Source organism: Macaca mulatta, chromosome X, assembly GCF_049350105.2.
Source record: "Macaca mulatta isolate MMU2019108-1 chromosome X, T2T-MMU8v2.0, whole genome shotgun sequence".
Lineage (NCBI taxonomy): Eukaryota > Metazoa > Chordata > Mammalia > Primates > Cercopithecidae > Macaca > Macaca mulatta.
The window spans coordinates 151,285,819-151,304,868 of record NC_133426.1 but is presented as its reverse complement, the minus strand read 5'-3'; positions in this window follow the sequence as shown (position 1 = coordinate 151,304,868).

The window sequence follows — 19,050 nt, the reverse complement described above, 5'->3', positions numbered from 1 at the left end:
TGATTTTGTTATTCTTGCTTGTGATGTGTAATCTTGCAAAGGTCATAGAATACATTTCAGGCAAGGAACTGAGGACCAAGTGGATGTCTAGATGTCTCCAAAGCTCATCAGGGTGGATAAAACAGACATTTCTCGCTTCCTTCATTCGAGGATGAGGTGGTAATCAGAATAGCTTTTAATATCTTGTCTGATGGTGGTGGGATTGGGACAGATTTATAAACTGCTAGCTTAGCATATTTATAAACTAATGAGTTTCCCCTTGCCTCAGATGTTTTATTGCACATGTGAGCTTCAGTTTTGAATAAGATCACCCCTTGTGGTAATAAAGCCTCTAGGAGGTCAGCTGCCTGCTTCTCATTTTTAGTTGGTGTTTCAGGTGCAGTCATAAATCCTTTGGCTTTCCATAACATACCAAATTCATATACTACTCCAAAAGCACATGCACAACCTACACAGGTGATAACTCTTCTATCCTGAGCTAAAGTGCAAGCTCTTGAGAAGGTTTGAGATCCACTATCTGAGCTGAGTTTACATCAGTAGAGGCTCATATTCTACAGGATTGTGAAGATCTGTAATGACATGTCTCACCTGGAAACCTCTTTCTGAGTAGCAGATGTGTGAGCCGTCAACAAAGTGGGTGAAATCTGGATGTAGAACAGAAAATTCAGCAAGATCAGAACAAGGAAAAGCTAAAGTTTGAGCAGCTGCAATACAGTCAGGGGATTTAGACTCTGATAGCAGTAGACAGTAATATGAAAAGGACAAAGCAAAAGGATCTCATATAATATAAGGTGAGAGGTTTAAAAATGTTTTTTCTTCAGTCAGGAGAGGGTTTTGGACTGCATGAGATACGTAAATATTCAAAGTATGATCCAGCACAAGATCAGTCCTTGTTTGAACCAACTTTGATGCTGCTATGACTGCTAATAAGTAGGGCATGAAGGTTTGAGCTAAAAGGGTCTGCTGGGAGGCTAAAATATTCAATAGGTCTCTGGTTCCTGTTGTGCTTCTGAGATAGGATGCCTAAAGCATATCCTTCTCTATCAGAAATGAATAGCAAGAATGGCAATAAACAATATTAGATCCCCAAGGTGGGGACAGAGGAAAGGGAAATTTCTGAAAATTCAGATGCTGTTGTAGAGGATAAGTCCCATGGTAGGGATTTAACACTGTTTCCCTAGTCATACTATATGAAGGTGATGTTATAGCAGAAAAATTAATAATCCACGTCTCATAATGGCCAACCCATCCTGGAAAGCCCCTGAGTTGTCAGTTCTTTACAGATAAAGGTTAATTGAAGAAGCTTTTGGTGCACTCTGGGGCAAAGATTTTCCCTCAAGGGAGATGTTATATCTTTGACAATGAACCTGAAGTTAACAAAATTGTATTTTGTTTCTGAAAATCTTATGTTCCTTTTGAGACAGTGTTTCTAATAGATATTGGCTATCTATAAATTATAGAATAAGAATTATTCTATATAATTTATAATTATAGAATAAGAATGATCTAGCAATTTCACTTCTGTGCATATTTTCAAAAGAATTGAAAGCAAACATCTTAAAGAGATATTTGTACACCCATGTTTAGAGCAGCACTATTCAGAATAGATAAAGTGTGGAAGCAACCCAAGGGTCCACTGAGGGTTAATAGATAACCACATTAGAGGAATCATTAAGACTGCAGTTTTTCGAATTACTATTTTTTGGACAATCTTTATCTCAGTGTCCCTTTTCCTTGTAACATTTATAGATGTATGAGTCTATGGGAGAATTTAGGGAAGTTGAAGGTGGCTTGAAGGCCTTGGGATAATTTCCCTGGAGTTGTTTTAGTTAGAGGGTCAATACTTTATTTTGTGTAGACTTACCTTCACCAGCCTATGCATCTTCATGTTATTGTGTTAAAAGCATGGATCTCAGGCAGAGGGTAATTTTGACAATTAGTGTAATCTTATCTTAAAAAAAATTCCCACTGCCATTTATTGCATATATTTCTGCACTGAATTAAAACACTTCATTGACTTTCTGTATTAAATTCAAATATATATATGAGATTTTTGTATTTATTCATCCCTGGAATAAATACAAAATTCTGGAGGATGCTGCTTCACAACTTCTTTTTTAAAAATTGTTTAGTTCCATAGGTTTTTGGGAAACAGGTGGTGTTTGGTTACATGAGTAAATTCTTTAGTAGTGATATGTGAGATTTTGGTGCACCCATCACCCAAGCAGTATACACTGAACCCAAATTATGGTATTTTATCCCTCACCCCCCTCCCACCCTTTCTCCTGAGTCCCCCAAATTTATTGTATCATTCTTATGCTTTGCATCCCCATAGCTTGACTCCCACTTATGAGTGAGAACATGCAATGTTTGCTTTTCCATTCCTTAGTTACTTTGCTTAGAATAATCATCTCCAGTTCCATCCAGGTTGCTGCCAATGCCATTAATTCATTTCATTTTATGTGCTGAGTAGTATTCCATCATGTAGATACATATGTATATGATATATATATATATATATGCTATATATGTATACGATATATATATGCTATATATGTATACAATCACAGTTTCTTGTTGATTGATGGGCATCTGGGCTGGTTCCATATTTTAGCAATTGCAAATTGTGCTGCAGTAACATGCGTGTGCAAGTATCATTTTTATATAAGGACTTCTTTTCCTCAGGGTACACAGCCAGTAGTGGGATTGCTGGATCAAATGGTAGTTCTAGTATTAGTTCTTTAAGGAATATCCACACTGTTTTCCATAGTGGTTTCACTAGTTTACATTCCCACCAGCAGTGTAGAAGTGTTCCCTGATCACTGCATCCATGCCAACATCTATTATTTTTTGCATTTTTTTGCTTATGGCCATTCTTGCAGGAGTAAGGTGGTGTTACGCTGTGGTTTTGATTTGCATTTCTCTGATCATTAGTGATGTTGAGCATTTTTAAAATATTTTTGTTGGCCATTTGTATATCTTCTTTTGAGAATTGTCTATTTATGTCCTTAGTCCAATTTTTGATGGGATCATTTGTTTCTTTCTTGCTAATTTGAGTTCCTTGTAGATTCTGGATATTATTCATTTGTTGGATGTGTAGACTGTGAACCACTCTGTGGGTTGTCTGTTTACTCTGATGACTGTTTCTTTTGTTTTGCAGAAGCTCTTTAATTAAGTCTCACCTATTTATCTTCATTTTGTTGCATTTGGTTTTGGGTTCTTGGTCATGAAATCTTTGCCCAAGCTGATGTCTACAAGGGTTTTTTTCTGATGTTATCTTCTAGAATTTTTATAGTTTCAGGTCTTAGATTTAGGTCCTTGATCCATCTTGAGTTGATTTTTGTATAAGGTGAGAGATGAGGATCCAGTTTCATTCTCCTACATGTGGCTTGCCAGTTACCCCAGCACCATTTGTTGAATAGGGTGTCCTTTCTCCACTTTATGTTTTTGTTTACTTTGACTGTCATAGATCACTGGCTGTAAGTATTTGGGCTTATTTCTGGGTTCTCTATTCTGTTCCATTGGTCTATGTGCCTATTTTTATACCAATACTGTGCTGTTTTCGTGAATATGGCCTTATAGTATAATTTGAGGTCAGGTAATGTGATGTCTCCAGGTTTGTTCTTCTTACTTAGTCTTGCTTTGGCTATGCGGGTTCTTTTTTGGTTCCATATGAATTATAGGATTGTTTTTTCTAGTTCGGTGAAGAATGATGGTGGTATTTTGATGAGAATTGCATTGAATTTGTAGATTGCTTTTGGCAGTATGGTCATTTTCACAACACTGATTCTACCAATTCATGAGCATAGGATTTGCTTTCATTTGTTTGTATCATCTATGATTTCTTTCGGCAGTGTTTTGTAGTTTTCCTTTTAGAAGTCTTTTACTTCCTTGGTTATGTATATTCCTAAGTATTTTATTTGTTTTTATTTTTTTGCAGCTATTGTGAAAAGAGTTGAGTTGTTGATTTGATTCTCAACTTGGCCGCTGTTGGTTTATAGCAGAGCTACTGATTTGTGTACATTAATTTTGTATCCTGAACTTTGCTGAATTCATTTATCAGTTCAAAGAGCTTTTTGGAGGAGTCTTTAGGGTTTTCTAGCTATATGATCATGTCTTCAGAAAACAGCAACAGTTTGATCTCCTCGTTACCAATTTGGATGCCCTTTATTTCTTTCTCTTGTCTGATTGCTCTGGCTAGGACTTCCAGTACTATACTGAAGAGGAGTAGTGAGAGTAGGCATCCTTGTCTTGTTCCGATTCTCAGATGGAAAGCTTTCAACTTTTCCCCATTCAGTATTATGTTGAGTGTGGGTTTATCATAGATGGCTTTTATTACATTGAGGTATGTCTCTTGTTTGCTGATTTTACCGAGGGTTTCAATCATAAAGTGATGCTTAATTTTGTCAAATGTGTTTTTCTGTGTCTATGAGATGATTGTGTGATTTTTGTTTTTAATTCCGTTTATGTGGTGTATCACATTTATTGACTTGTGTATGTTAAACCATCCCTGCATCCCTGGTATGAAACCCACTTGACCATGGTGGATTATTATTATTTCTTTGATACACTGTTGGATTTGGTTACCCAGTATTTTGTTAAAGATTTTTACATCTATGTTCATCAGAGATATTGGTCTGTAGTTTTCTTTTTTGTTATGTCCTTTCCATGGTTTTTGTATTAGGGTGATACTGGCTTCATACAATGATTTAGGGAGGGGGCCCTGTTTCTCTATCTTATGGAATAGTGTCAATAGGATTAGTACCAATTCTTCGATGAATGTCTGATAGAATTCAGATGTGAATTCATCTGGTCCTGGACTTTTTTTTGGTTGCTAATTTTTAAATAACCATTTCAGTCTTGCTGCTTGTTATTTGTCTGTTCAGGGTTTCTATTTTTTTCCTGATTTAGGCTAGGAAGATTATATATTTTCAGGAATTGATTCATCTCCCCTAGGCTTTCTAGTTTATGTGCATAAAAGTGTTCATAGTAGCCTTGAATGATTTTTTGTACTTCTGTGGTGTTCGTTGTAATATATCCTATTTTGTTTCTAATCGAGCTTATTGTGGATATCTCTCTTCTTTTCTTGGTTAATCTTGCTAATGGTCTGTCAATTTTATTTATCTTTTCAAAGAAGCAGCATTTTGTTTCATTTATCTTTAGTATTTTTGTTTGTGTGTTTGTTTGTTTCAATTTCATTTAGTTCTGCTCTGATCTTGGTTATTTCTTTTCTTCTGCAGGATTTAGGCTTGGTTTGTTCTTTTTTCTCTAGTTCCTTGAGGTGTGACCTCAGATTGTCTATTTGTGCCCTTTTAGATTTTTTGATATAGGCATTTAAGGCTGATGAATTGAATGGATATTCTGCTGTTGTTGCGTAGAATGTTCTGTAAATATCTGTTAAGTCCATTCGTTCCAGTGTATAGTTTAAATTCATTGCTTCTTTGTTGACTTTCTGTCTTGATGACCTGTCTAGTGCTGACAGTGGAGTATTGAAGTCCCCCACTATTATTGTGTTGCTGTCTATCTCGTTTCTTAGGTGTAGCAGTAATGGTTTTTTTTTGTTTGTTTTGTTTTTGTTTTTTTTTTGGTAAATTTGGGAGCTCCAGTGTTAGGTTCATATATATTTAGGATTGTGTTATTTTCCTGTTGGACAAGGCCTTTTATCATTATATAATGTTCTTTTTTGTCTTTTGTAACTGCTGTTGCTTTAAAGTTTGTTTCATCTGATGTAAAAATAGCTACTCCTGCTTGCTCTTGGTGTCCATTTGCATGCAAATTCTTGGTTGGTAAATTCTTATCCATTCTGCACTTCTGTATTTTTTAAGTGGAGCATTTAGGCCATTTACATTCAATGTTAGTATTGAGATGTGAGGTACTATTCTATTCATCATACTATTTGTTGCTAGAATACCTTGTTCATTTATATATGTATTTATTGTATTTTTGCTTTATAGTTTATGTGAGATTCATCCTTTAAAGGAGTTCTGTTTTGATTTGTTTCCAGGATTTGTTTCAAGATTTATAGCTCATTTTAGCAGTTCTTATAGTGCTGGCTTGGTAGTGGTGAATTATCTCAGCATTTGTTCATCTGAAAAAGACTGTATCTTTCCTGTATTTGTGAAGCTTGGTATTGCTGAATACGAAATTCTTGGCTGATAATTGTTTTGTTTAATGAGGCTGAAGATAGGGTCCCAATCCCGTCTAGCTTGTAGGGTTTCTGCTGAAAAATCTGCTGTTAATCTGATAGGTTTACCTGGTGTTTCTGCCTCACAGCTCTTAAGATTTTTTTTTCATCTTAACTTTGGATGATCTGATGCTGTCTGCTTAGTTGATGATTTTTTTATGATGAATTTTCCATGTGTTCTTTGAGCTTCTTGTATTTGGATATCTCGATTTCTGGCAAGGCCAGGAAAGTTTTCCTCGATTATTCCCAGAAATACATTTTCCAAACTTTGACATTTCTCTTCTTCCTCAGGAATGCCAATTATTCTTAGATTTGGTCATTTAACATAATCTCAAACTTCTTGGAGGGTTTGTTCATTCTCTTTATCTTTCTCTTTGTTGGATTGAATTATTTCAAAAACCTTGTCTTTGAACTCTGAAGTTCTTTCTTCTTCTTGTTGGGTTCTATTGCTGGGGTTTTCCAGTATATTTTGCATTTCTCTAAGTGTGTCCTTTATTTTGTGAAGTTGTGATTGCTTTTATTTATGCTATCTATTCACTGAAGATTTCTCCCTTCACATCTTGTGTCTTTTATCTTATTTCTTTAAGCAGGACTTCACCTTCTCTGGTGCCTCCTTGATTAATTTAATAATCGGCATTCTGATTTCTTTTTGGGTTGGATCCATTGTTGGTGCGCTAGTGTGATATTTTGGAGGTGTCAAAGAACCTTGCTTTGTTATGTTACCAGAATTGCTTTTCTGCTTCCTTCTCATTTGGGTAGGCTATGTGAGAGGGAAGATCTGAGGCTCAACGCTGCTGTTCAGATTCTTTTGTCATATGGGGTGCTCCCTTGATGGGGTGATCCCTTTTCCTAGGGATGTGGATTCCCGAGAGCCATACGGTAGTGATTGGTATTTCTCTTCTGAATCTAGCCACCCAACAGGGCTACCAGGCTCTGTGCTGGTACTGGGGAGTGTCTGCACAGAGTCCTGTGATGTGAACCATCTTTGAGCCTTTCAGCTGTGGATACCAGCACAGTATTTGGGCTGTCTCCCAGGTCCTGCAGGAGCAATCTGTTTCCTTCAAAGGGTCTTGGATTCTCTTGGCTCCTGGTATATTCCCACAGTATTTCTTGGAGCAAATGTTCATGATGAGAGTTGACATTAACATCAGTGTGACATTTTTGAAATAGTTTCTCTGAGTTTAACATAGAGTCCATTAACAAAACTCATAAATAAAGCAGGTTCTATACTGCTTATCTAGGGTTAGAACCTGAATAATCATTCCAGATGTTTCCTAAGTGATGCTTATCATTAGAAAAAGATTCATCTCCTTGCTGTCTGCATTCTTGAATATTTATCCAGTTGATTATTGGTAAAAAGGCCATGGGAATAAAATCTCATCGAAGGGAGGAGGCAATTAAAGTCCTACAGCTTCCTGTCTTTGTATGCTGATGACCAGAGACATAAGACCAAAGTCGTGAGTACCTCTAAGGAACTGGAGGACTGGCACAGTGAGGTTAGGTTTGGGTTGAGTGGAATTTAGAGTTGGGGGCAAAGATAACAGAATGGTCTTGGAGAATTTGAGGAATAATGAGAGGAAAGAGAAGAAAATGGAAGTGATGCTGACATTGGAGTAGGTAACTGAATGACATTTGAGAAGAACAGATAATCTTTGAGAGATTAAATAGCCTCAGATAAGGTAGACTGAGATTGCTGAATGGCTCGATTAAATTTAAACTGAGAATGTTAGTTTTCAGGTTCCTCACCAAAAGGAAGAAGCAAATCATTGTTTACAGGGAATTTTGGATGCACAGGATTCAAGGGCCCCCAGAGATAAACCTTAGAGAAGCCATTGTAGTTCCAAACTACACTTAATGAAATCATATAATTTTTGTAGATACAGAATCAAATTGCTGCTATATTAGCAGTGCATATAGTCACTGGGAAAAGAGGAGGGAGAGCACTCAGTAGAGTGAGAATTACCTATAGATTTAGCAGCCAATTACCCTAAGGAGAGACCTTAGAGGATCTGAGGAGTCCCATTTGATTATTTCTTTATTCAGTCCTTGCCTGAGGAGCCAAGGAGATTTCTTCACACAATCCTTACAGTGGAGCTAAGGAAGAACAGAAGACACATCCCAGAAGTGCCAAATAAAAGTCTATTTGCCCAAATAATAAAAGTACTTCTTACTTTGCTTCAACACATAAGACATCTGGAGCACTGGTTCTAGAGTTGTACTCATGGAATAATCTCCAGATTGATGAACAGGAGAGGAGTTAGAAGGACTCATAAAGCACTCTTATCTGGGCAGGAGTAGCAGGTTCTGTAGGTGAGTTCAATCTCAATCTGTGTTGTTGTACCAGAAACTCTCAAATGCAAACAAACAAACAAACAAACAAACAAACAAAAAATCTGGGGATATGTTAACAAAAGCACAGTCGATACAAGCAAAAATGAAGAAATGAGACTACATAAAACTTAAAAATGTGCCAAACAAAACAATGAACAGAACAAAAAGGCAGCCTATGGAATGAGAGAAAATATTTGCACACCATGTATCTGATAAGAAGATAATACAAAGAATGTAAAAATAACTCCTAAAACTCACCACCAACAACAAAAACAGCCCAATTAAAAAATGGACAAAGGACAAATCATCCCATTACAAAGTGGGGAAAGGATACAAATAGACATTTCTCTAGAGAAGGCCATATAAGACTATTGAAAAGAGAAATAGTCTCACAGAGAACTTTGACTTCCTTAAGCTTAACAATGAGGGTGGTTAATTTTTTCTCCCTTAGGCAGCCAGTTTTGGGGACATAACAGTACTAGGCATTAGTAATTGAGAGAGTTCATGGTCCTCTACATGCCTGACTAGATGGACCTAACTGCTGGAAATTGAGTCAGAGTGTTGGGGCAAAGGGTAATGGAATTGCACATACACAATTTATCTATACTAACAATGCTCTTAATAGTTGGGGCCATAACAACGGAGGTTTATGGGGCCAGAAGACACTCTCCCACCTGGGCATTGCCAAGGATCCCAGTAGTGGTAGCCTTAGATCCTCAATCAGAGAGCATCAGATGTTTCCATTTTATCATTATGCCAGGGGTTGCAGGAATCATAGTTACCTGTGCATAGGTATCCAAAAGACTCAAGAGGTGCAACTTTACCCTCCCTCCCCATTATCCTGATTTTGATATAGGGCATTTGTCCCATCCTCTCCCCAGGGACAGAGAAATCTCACCCTATTGAGTGATCTGGGTAAAGGTTGGCAAATCTCTTTATCTTCAGACTTAGTGGAAGGGTCAAGGTGATAGCACTTGTATCAGTCACAGAGGCTGTCATTGTTGGGACCCTAATGGAGGTACCCTTATGCTCCCCTGCCATGGTCCAACATCAAGCAATCAGTTTTCTTCTGGGATAGGGGAGAGGAGAGCCAAGTAAGACACATGTCCAGGATAGGCAGCCATTTCTGGGTTGGGACCCCGAGTGGGGGTTCAAGGTAGGGTGGTTAGGGCACATTTCATGAGGCAAGTAGTGCCTGGAAAACCATGGGCACGCAACATGGACACCCTGTCCTGTTGGAACCGAACTGTCGATTCCCTCCTGGGCAGGGGTCGCCGCGAAGGATCACCGACACGAGATTCACAGCAGAGAGTTATTTATTACTAGCGCGCTAGGGTCCCAAGCTCTAAGTTGGCCCTGGGACCCCGACTGCTTGTTACAGGCTGTTTATATAGGCAAACACAAGTTCAAACACAGCTTATGGCGCGAAATTCAAACAAAGCTTAAGGCGCAAAATGATTGGGTCTAGCTATGGCCTGAGCAAGGTGTCTTATGCTAATTGGTTAGAGCAGGACCTTATGAGGTTTTTTTCCTGGAGTTGTTGATTCCGGGAACTTCGAGGCAGGGTGGGACCCCCGGAATTGGGAGGGTGGGACCCCATGAGGTTGTTTCCCGGAATTGGCAGGGTGGGACCCTATCAGGGTGGGTCCTTATCGAGGCAGGGTGGGACCCTATCCAGAGCCACCTGGTGTTAATTTTTTCTATATGAGGCCTAGTTTCTAAGTTTTATGAGGCCTAGTTTCAGTCCCACTGGCACTGCATAACAGTAACAGTGGTGTTGAAGTGGGAATCCCAGTCATCCATCTCTCTCTCTCTCTCTCTCTCTGTCTCTCTCTCTCTTTCTCTCTCTCTCTTTCTACTGGTCAGTCTTTGAGGGAGGAGGCACCAGGAGCTGCATTACTACAATATCCCAAAGCTAGAGTCAGTGTAGCATGGGCTCCTCTGGCCACCAAACAACATGCAGGTGGCGCCACTGTTACTGATGCTCATGCGCTGCTACATTGGCAGTGGTTACTGCCAAGACTCTTTGAAGTAAAAGCTCTGTAGTAACATGCTCCACATGTCATAACTCCCTTAATAATCTTAATAATAATATCTCCTTTATCATGGAGGTGAGCTCACCAACTCTCTAATATCTCTGAAAAGCCACTGGGAGAAGTGAGCCTGGAGGGAGATATATGTGTGCGTGTGTGTGTGTGTGTGTGTGTGTGTGTGTGTATTCATATATATTCATTATATATATATTTATATGTATTCATTATATATATATATATATATATATTTTTTTTTTTTTTTTTCACTGAATCTCAACAGTTTGTTGTGACAGAAGGTGTTTATTAGCACCAGGAACCTACCTAGAGCTCAAAATACTTATTTGATGCAACTCAGCTCAAGTGGCCTCTGGCCATCTCTGGTCCTATTGCCAGAGGACAATGAGCAGTTACTAAGAAACTACTTCCCTAGCTTCTTTAGGGACCCTTTTCTGTATTGCTGATTTGACCCATGCACTGGGTGAGCTCATCCAGGTAGTCAGAAGCAAAAGAGAAGGACCAATGTGCCCCCTCAGAACTAAAAAGTTTCTGTAAACAATCCATCAAACTCCTCGAGACCCACTGGTGAAGGGCCTCCAGCTCTTGGAGATATTTCTTTAGCACTTACGAAGATTGCCCCATGGGACCCTCAGACATTTTTGTATTTCAGAACAGCATTGTGCTCAATTGACCATGTTTGCTGTACCTATTTATCAACCTGCCTGGTGTCAAGGTAGTCAATGGTAAACTAGGGCAAGAAACAAAACTGAAAATAGCAAAATCAATCCTTTATTCATGTATTAGGACAGTACAGGAAAAAGACAAAAGAAACAGGTGTCAGCTCCCCAGTATTTCATTTTCACCCACAAAATGGCGCTGGATGAGGATTAGATGACATGCAGTGCAAGAAGGGGTAATCACTCATTCCTCAGGAGCCCTGAACACAGAGCTTTTTTTTTTTTTTTTTTTTTTTTTTCTGAAGGTTGCTGGGGGCAATGAGAGAGTGTAGGGTAGGAATGGGAGAGTACTGATCCAGAATGGGGACAAAGTGCCTGATATGGTTTGGCTCTGTCTCCACTCAAATCTCACCTTGAATTATAATCATTCCCACATGTCAAGGGTAGGACCAGGTGGAGGTAATTGGATTATGGGGGAGATTTCTCCCATGATGTTCTCATGATTGTGAGTGAGTTCTCACGAGATCTGATGGTTTTATAAGCATCCCGTATTTCCCTTGCAGGCACGCATTTGTTTTCTCCTGCCACCCTGTTAAGTGGTGCCTTCTGCCATGATTGTAAGTTTCCTTAGGCCTCACTAGCCATGCGGAACTGTGAGTCAATTAAACCTCTTTCTTTTATAAATTACCCAGTCTCAAGTATTTCTTCATAGCAGTGTGAGAATGGACTAATACAGTGCCTCAGTCAAGGCTCCTCAACAAGGATGTCCCATTGGAGGCACCTGGGGAGTTCCTTAGCTGAAACCCCTCATACGAGGACATCTGAATGAAAGCTCCGGGGCTGGAAATGCAGATACGTGTATGAGGATGGCTGTACCAGTGAGAGGCTTAGTTCCTGACTGCAACTGCCTCCAAAAAGTTGCTGTTTTATTCTGTTGTGGCTACTTTAACAAAGTACCATAGACTGAGTGACTTATAAGAAACAGAAATGTACTTGTCACAATTCTGGAGGCCGGAAACTCCAAGATGAAGGTAGATAGTGTCTAGTGATGCCACAATTTGTAAATCATAGTGGTACCATTTTGCTTTGTCCTCACATTGTGGGAGGGATGAGGGATCACTCTGGGGCCTCTTTTTATAAGGGTCATAATCCCAATAATTAGGCCTCCATCTGCATGACCTAACCACCTCTCAAAAATCCCACCTCTCAAAACTATCACTTAGGGAGTTAGAGTTTCAACATATGAGTTTTAGGGGGACAGAAACATTCAGACTATAGTCTTTGCAATGTAATGTCTGTGCCCCAAGTCTGGTGTGGGGACGATAGCTTTACCTCATGAGGCCTGCCAGGGAAAGGCTGGTCATTGCTTGTGGTTGGGCTTCAAAGATCACATGAAGATTTTGGCCTAGAGCTAGACTCCTCAACACTGACAAATATAAATAATTTATTATTTTTTCAAAAATTTATTTTTATTGTACACACGTAAGGTGTGCAACATGACGTTTTGATGTAGATATACACAGTGAAATGATTACTACAGTTAAACAAATTAATATGTCTGTAATTACCATAATTACCTTTTTTTGTGTGTGGCAAGAGCATCTAAAATCTAATCTCTTAGCAAATTTTCAGTATACAATATTATTAACCATAGTCCTCATTCTATACATTACATCCCTTGACTTATTTGTCCTACCTAATGGCAAATTTTTACCCCTTTACCTAATTATCTCAATCTCTTCTTCCTCCTTGACCCTGGTAATCATATTCTACTTTCTGTTTCTATTTATTTAACTTTTAAAAGAAAGATTCTGTATAAAAGTGTGATCATGCGCTATCTGCCTTTCTGTGTCTGGTTTGTTTCACTTAGCATAATGTCCTCCAGATTCGTTCATGCTGTCACAAATGACAGGATCTTCTTTTTTAGGTCTGAATAATATTCCATCATATACCTCAATTTCTTTATCCATTCATCTGTCAACTGACAGTTAGGTTGTTTTTGTATCTTTGCTATCATGAATCATGCACCAATGAATATGAGCATGTGGATATCTCTACGAAGTGCTGATTTCATTTATTTTGAGTGTATGCCCAGAAAACAGACTGATGGGTCATATAGTAGTTCTATTTTTAATTTTTGGGGGATTCTCTTTTCCATATAGTTGTAGCAGTTTAAATTCCCACTAACACTGTACAAGTATTCCCCTTTCTCCATATCTTTGTCAACAAGTGTTGTCTTTTGTCCTTTTTATAGTAGTCATTCCAACAAGTGTGGGGTGACATCTTACTGTGGTTTTAATTTGCATTTCCCTGATGATCAGTGATGCTGAGCACTTTTTCATAAGCCTGTTGGCCATTTCCATGTCTTCTTTGGAAAAATGTCTACTTAGGTCCTTTGCCCACTTTTAATTGGGGTATTTGCTTTTTTTGCTATTCAGTTGTATGAGTTCATTATATATTTTAGATATTAACCTTATATCAGACATATGGCTTGCAAGTATTTTCTTCCAATAGTAGTCTGCTTTTCTTGTTTTGTTGTTTGTTTTATTTTCTGTGCAGAAACCTTTAAGTCTGATGTAGTTCCACTTAGCCAGAGATGTACAGATTCAAAGAAATCCCTACCAAAATTGCAATGACATTTTTCACAGAAATAGAAAATAATGTAATATTCACATGGAAACACAAAAGACACCAAATAGCCAAAACAATATTAAGAAAGAAAAACAAAGTTGGAAGCATTACATTTCCTGATTTCAAGTTATATTACAAAGCAGCAGTAATCAAAATAGCATAATAGTGTCATAAAAATAGGAACATAGAACAATGGAACAGAAAACAGAGCCCAGAAATAAACCCCAGCATATACTGTCAACTAATCTTTGACAAGCCCACCAAGATGACACAATGGAAAAAGGATAATCTCTTCGATAAATCCTGTTGGGAAAATTGTCTATCTACATGCCGAAGAATGAAAATAAATTCTTATCTTACATCATACACAAAAATCAACCCAAAATGCATTAACAACCTAAATGTAAAAATCTAAAACTGCAAAACTCTTAGAAGAAAACATAGGGGAAAAGTTTCTTAATATTAACCTTCACAATAATTTTTTAGATATCACACCGAAAGTTCAGCCTTAATAAAAGGAAAAAAAAAAAAAAAAACAGCACAGCAATTTATTTGTATTGATGCTCTTTCTGAAACTTTCAGGTGGTATACATAGGAATTGGGTGTTATAATGTGATTTACCATTTAGACTTGGCTACAAATGATTATCTAAAATTTACAGGTTAACTTTATAGCAGATAGCTACATGATTTAATAGGAGTTGTTTTACCATTAATATTAAGTGCTCCTAGTAGTGACTAGAATTTAATCATCATGCTATATTTCTTTGATTTTTGGCATGCTGGGGAATATATCTGTCTATTGGTCAAATTTTGTTGGAAATAACTTAAGAGATTGTCAGTTCTCTTGTGTGTGCTATGAGCTTGTATTTAAAATTGCTTGATATTAGTGTAATGTCAGTAGGAGTTTGGAAATTTGTTTTGGTATACAGTAATATTATAAGCATATTTATTGTATTAGTACTTGATTTGAAGTCACTTTTAAAAGAGGGAAAACTAAAAGTAGAGGGAGAGACTATTTCTATTTGTTTATCTTTAATTACTGTCTTTTTTCTGGCATTTCATATCCCGGTGTGTATAAATACAAAATATTACCGCATTAGAAAAAGTGATACGTCTTACAAACATTGTCTTCTTCCTGTTGGCTATTACACCTGACTTGTCCTTATATAATTTTTATTCCAATTTCACGAGAGATCCAAGCGTGGCAGATTATTGTAACCTAAGTATTTTTGGTTTAATAAACGCTTATTTACTGAATCATAGAATTATAGAGCTGGGAGAAACCTGAGAGTATATTTTCATATACTCAAGGACTGGGTTTGGATCCTACATCTACCACAGTTTTGTGGTTTGAGGCAGGTTTTCTAACCTGTGTCTTAGTGGCGTCATCTATAAAATCAAAACATTGTACCGGTCCTGTTTACTTCCCTGAGTTCTAAGTAGGCTTATAGTCAACTAACACAATTTGAAAAGAAAAATCAGCTAACAAAAATTAAGTGTAATTTATCTTTAACATGAGGAATGTGTAATTAGATGGCACAAGGCCACAGTGTAGCTTAGTCGTAAAGCAAGCAAGAAAATCTAGGTCTTTTGATTCTTCCTATGGAAGTATTAGTGAAACATTGTTGGGGTTCCTTGTTTGCAAGTAAATCCCAGAAAAAGAGCAAGATTGTGTTGGTGAAGTCTGCTACAGCAGTCTTATAAATATAGTGTTTATCAGAGATCGGAGTGTTACCCTCTAGGAGATAACACACAAGGTGGAAAGAGGTTTCAGAGACATAGTTCTAAAGAAATAACAAGTTATTCCAATTAAAACTCAAGGATCGTTAATTTTGAAGGCAAGATATTTGCAGAGAAATAAGTCCTACAAGTAAAAATATTTAAATGCAAGTTAATCAAGTGACTTAAGCTGACTTGACAATTAAGCAGTTGATAGTTTCTTTCAGTAAATATTCAGGTAGCCCCTGACAGAGAGTGTGAGTTATACATTTCCCTCACTATATCCCCCACCCTGTCCTGTCACAGCCTCCTTAGCAAATGATATGTTATGAAAAGAAGTGTTTGACAAAATTCTGACAAGCGTACAACTTTCATAAACTGGAAGGCCAAAATAAAACTACATAACCTATGTTATGTAGCTCAGAGAAAGCCTGTTCTCTGACTTTAGACACTCTGCTTGCTCTTTGCACTGTGGATATCATTTACTGATGGATGCAAAGATTTTGGAATAATAGGACTCTATAGTCAGATAGGCAATAGATTGTCAAGAGCTGAGCTGGAGAGAGCTGAGCTGCCAGGTATCAAGGTGGTCAATTAAAACAAGCCAACAGACGGTTCTCAAAAGAAGACATTCATACAGCCAACAGACACATGAAAAAATGCTCATCATCACTGGCCATCAGAGAAATGCAAATCAAAACCACAATGAGATACCATCTCACACCAGTTAGAATGGCAATCATTAAAAAGTCAGGAAACAACAGATGCTGGAGAGGATGTGGAGAAATAGGAACACTTTTACACTGTTGGTGGGATTGTAAACTAGTTCAGCCATTATGGAAAGCAGTATGGCGATTCCTTAAGGATCTAGAACTAGATGTACCATATGACCCAGCCATCCCATTACTGGGGATATACCCAAAGGATTATAAATCATGCTGCTATAAAGACACATGCACATGTATGTTTATTGCGGCACTATTCACAATAGCAAAGACTTGGAATCAACCCAAATGTCCATCAGTGACAGACTGGATTAAGAAAATGTGGCACATATGCACCATGGAATACTATGCAGCCATCAAAAAGGATGAGTTTGTGTCCTTTGTAGGGACATGGATGCAGCTGGAAACCATCATTCTCAGCAAACTATCGCAAGAACAGAAAACCAACCACCGCATGTTCTCACTCATAGGTGGGAACTGAACAATGAGATCACTTGGACTCGGGAAGGGGAACATCACACACCGGGGCCTATCACGGGGAGGGGGGAGGGGGGAGGGATTGCATTGGGAGTTATACCTGATGTAAATGATGAGTTGATGGGTGCTGATGAGTTGATGGGTGCAGTACGCCAACATGGCACAGGTATACATATGTAACAAACCTGCACGTTATGCACATGTACCCTAGAACTTAAAGTATAAAAAAAAAAAAAAAAAAAAAAAAAAAAAAAAACAAGCCAAAGTGAAAATAACAGTTAAGCCTTGATTCACCTGCTGTGATAGCATAAACAGTAGCCCAAGAAGACATGTATAAGTTTCCTAAGGAGGCTGTAATGCAGTACCATAAACTGGGTGGCCTGAACAATGGAAATTTTTTGTCTGAAAGATTTTTAGGCCAGAAGTTCAAGATCAAGGTGTTGACGGAGTTGATTCCTTCTGAGGGTAGCAGGATGAGGGCGTCTTCTATGCCTCTTTTTTCTTTTCATGGTTTTCCAGCAATCTTAGGCTTTCTCTGACTTGTAAGTATATCATCCTGATTTCTGCTTTTATCTTCACATGGCATCCTCCCTGTTTGTATATTTAAGTTTCGCTTTTTAATAAGGGCATCAGTCATGTTGGATGAGGGCACACTCTAATGATCTCATTCTAATTTCATTACCTGTTAAAAACAATAGCTACAAGTAAGGTCACCATTCTCAGGTATCAGGGGTCAGGATTTCAACATATGAGCTTTAGAAGGAAAAAATTCAATCTCTAACATGCCAGTTTCTTGGCGTTCTATTTTTTTTTTTTTTCATGGAATAGAACTGAGTGAAGGTCAGATGTATTAGCGCACAGAAGAGGAAACATCTCACTGCCAAGGGAACCCTTAACAAAAGGCTCCTGCCATTTTATGAACCCAGTTGGCTGAGGGGAGGTAGGAGGAAAAAGGCTAGTGGTAGAAAAGTACTGAAGACTGAGTCGGAGTGGAAAAAAATGATTTCAAATGTCCCTGATAAGGTGGTCTCAGTAAAAATCTCATCCAAGAACCCATTGATAAGAAGGCTTCCTAATGACGTCATCTGGGCCAGGATTGCAGATATGCTTAACAGTGTGGTCAGCTTGGAGGCCTGAGTCCTTGACTATAACTCCCTCCAGACTATGTACCTTGTCTGCTGTGGGGAGGACAACTTTTTTTTCCCATAAGTCCTGCCAAAAAAGCCTTGTTATTGCCTATGGGTGGGTCTAAAGGATCACCCATTGGATTTTGGCCTGGAGCTGGACCTACATGATGTGGAGAGGCACAAAACTAACAGCGTCTACTCTTCATGCACTGCTCCAAAGATTTAGGTGGCTGGGTTCTTAGAACTTGTAAAGTGAGGATTAAAATAATATTCTACCTTAGTTATCGCAAACACTTTTTTTTGGGGTAATAGATCAGTGTGGACAAACATCTAATTTAAGATCACAAGTTGTATAACTTTAAGTTTTGTTTTGTTTGTTTATTTCAATTTTAGCAGTTGCTTTTGTGAGAAAATTTTGACTGGCTGGAAAGCACATGTCATTTGTTCTGTTGAATGACACAATTTCTAAATTTGTTATCTTCTTGTGGTTTAATTTGTTGCTCTATCATTTATAATGAAAATCAAATTGAAAACTTTTCGCAATGTGAGAATATAGGTGATGCTATTTATTTTATATTATATTACATAGGGAGGCATGACACCTCACTGTTCCTCTATTAGTCATCCTGAGATTGGCTATGTGATTAAAAGCCTGGTTCCTCCATTGTTTCTCCATTTGTGGCCAGAAAATTATCTGTATGGTGTTACCTGACACCACACATATGTTTAATCTCTTAACACTCATTCACGTGATGGTTTTAATAGCAGTTGAAAACCCTTGCATAATTAATAGTCTCATTAGGGATTGTATATGGTGACTTTCCAATATTAGCTGGATGTGTCTTGTAAAGTAACATTTTCCCCATCAACTGAAGTGAGTTGGTGTATTATTTTTTATTACTGTATGACAAATTACCACATACTTACTGGCTTAATGCAACATCCATTTATTATCTCACATTTATTTAATGGGAAGTCAAAGCAGGCTCAACTGGGTTCTCTGCAAGGCTGAAATCACACTGCTGACTGAGATGGACTGTTATGCAGAGGCTCTGGAAGCAGAAGAATCTGTTTCCAAGCTCGCTTGGACTGTTGGTAGAATCTAGTACCTTGTGATTGTAGTCTGAAGCTGCCTTTTCCTTGCTGG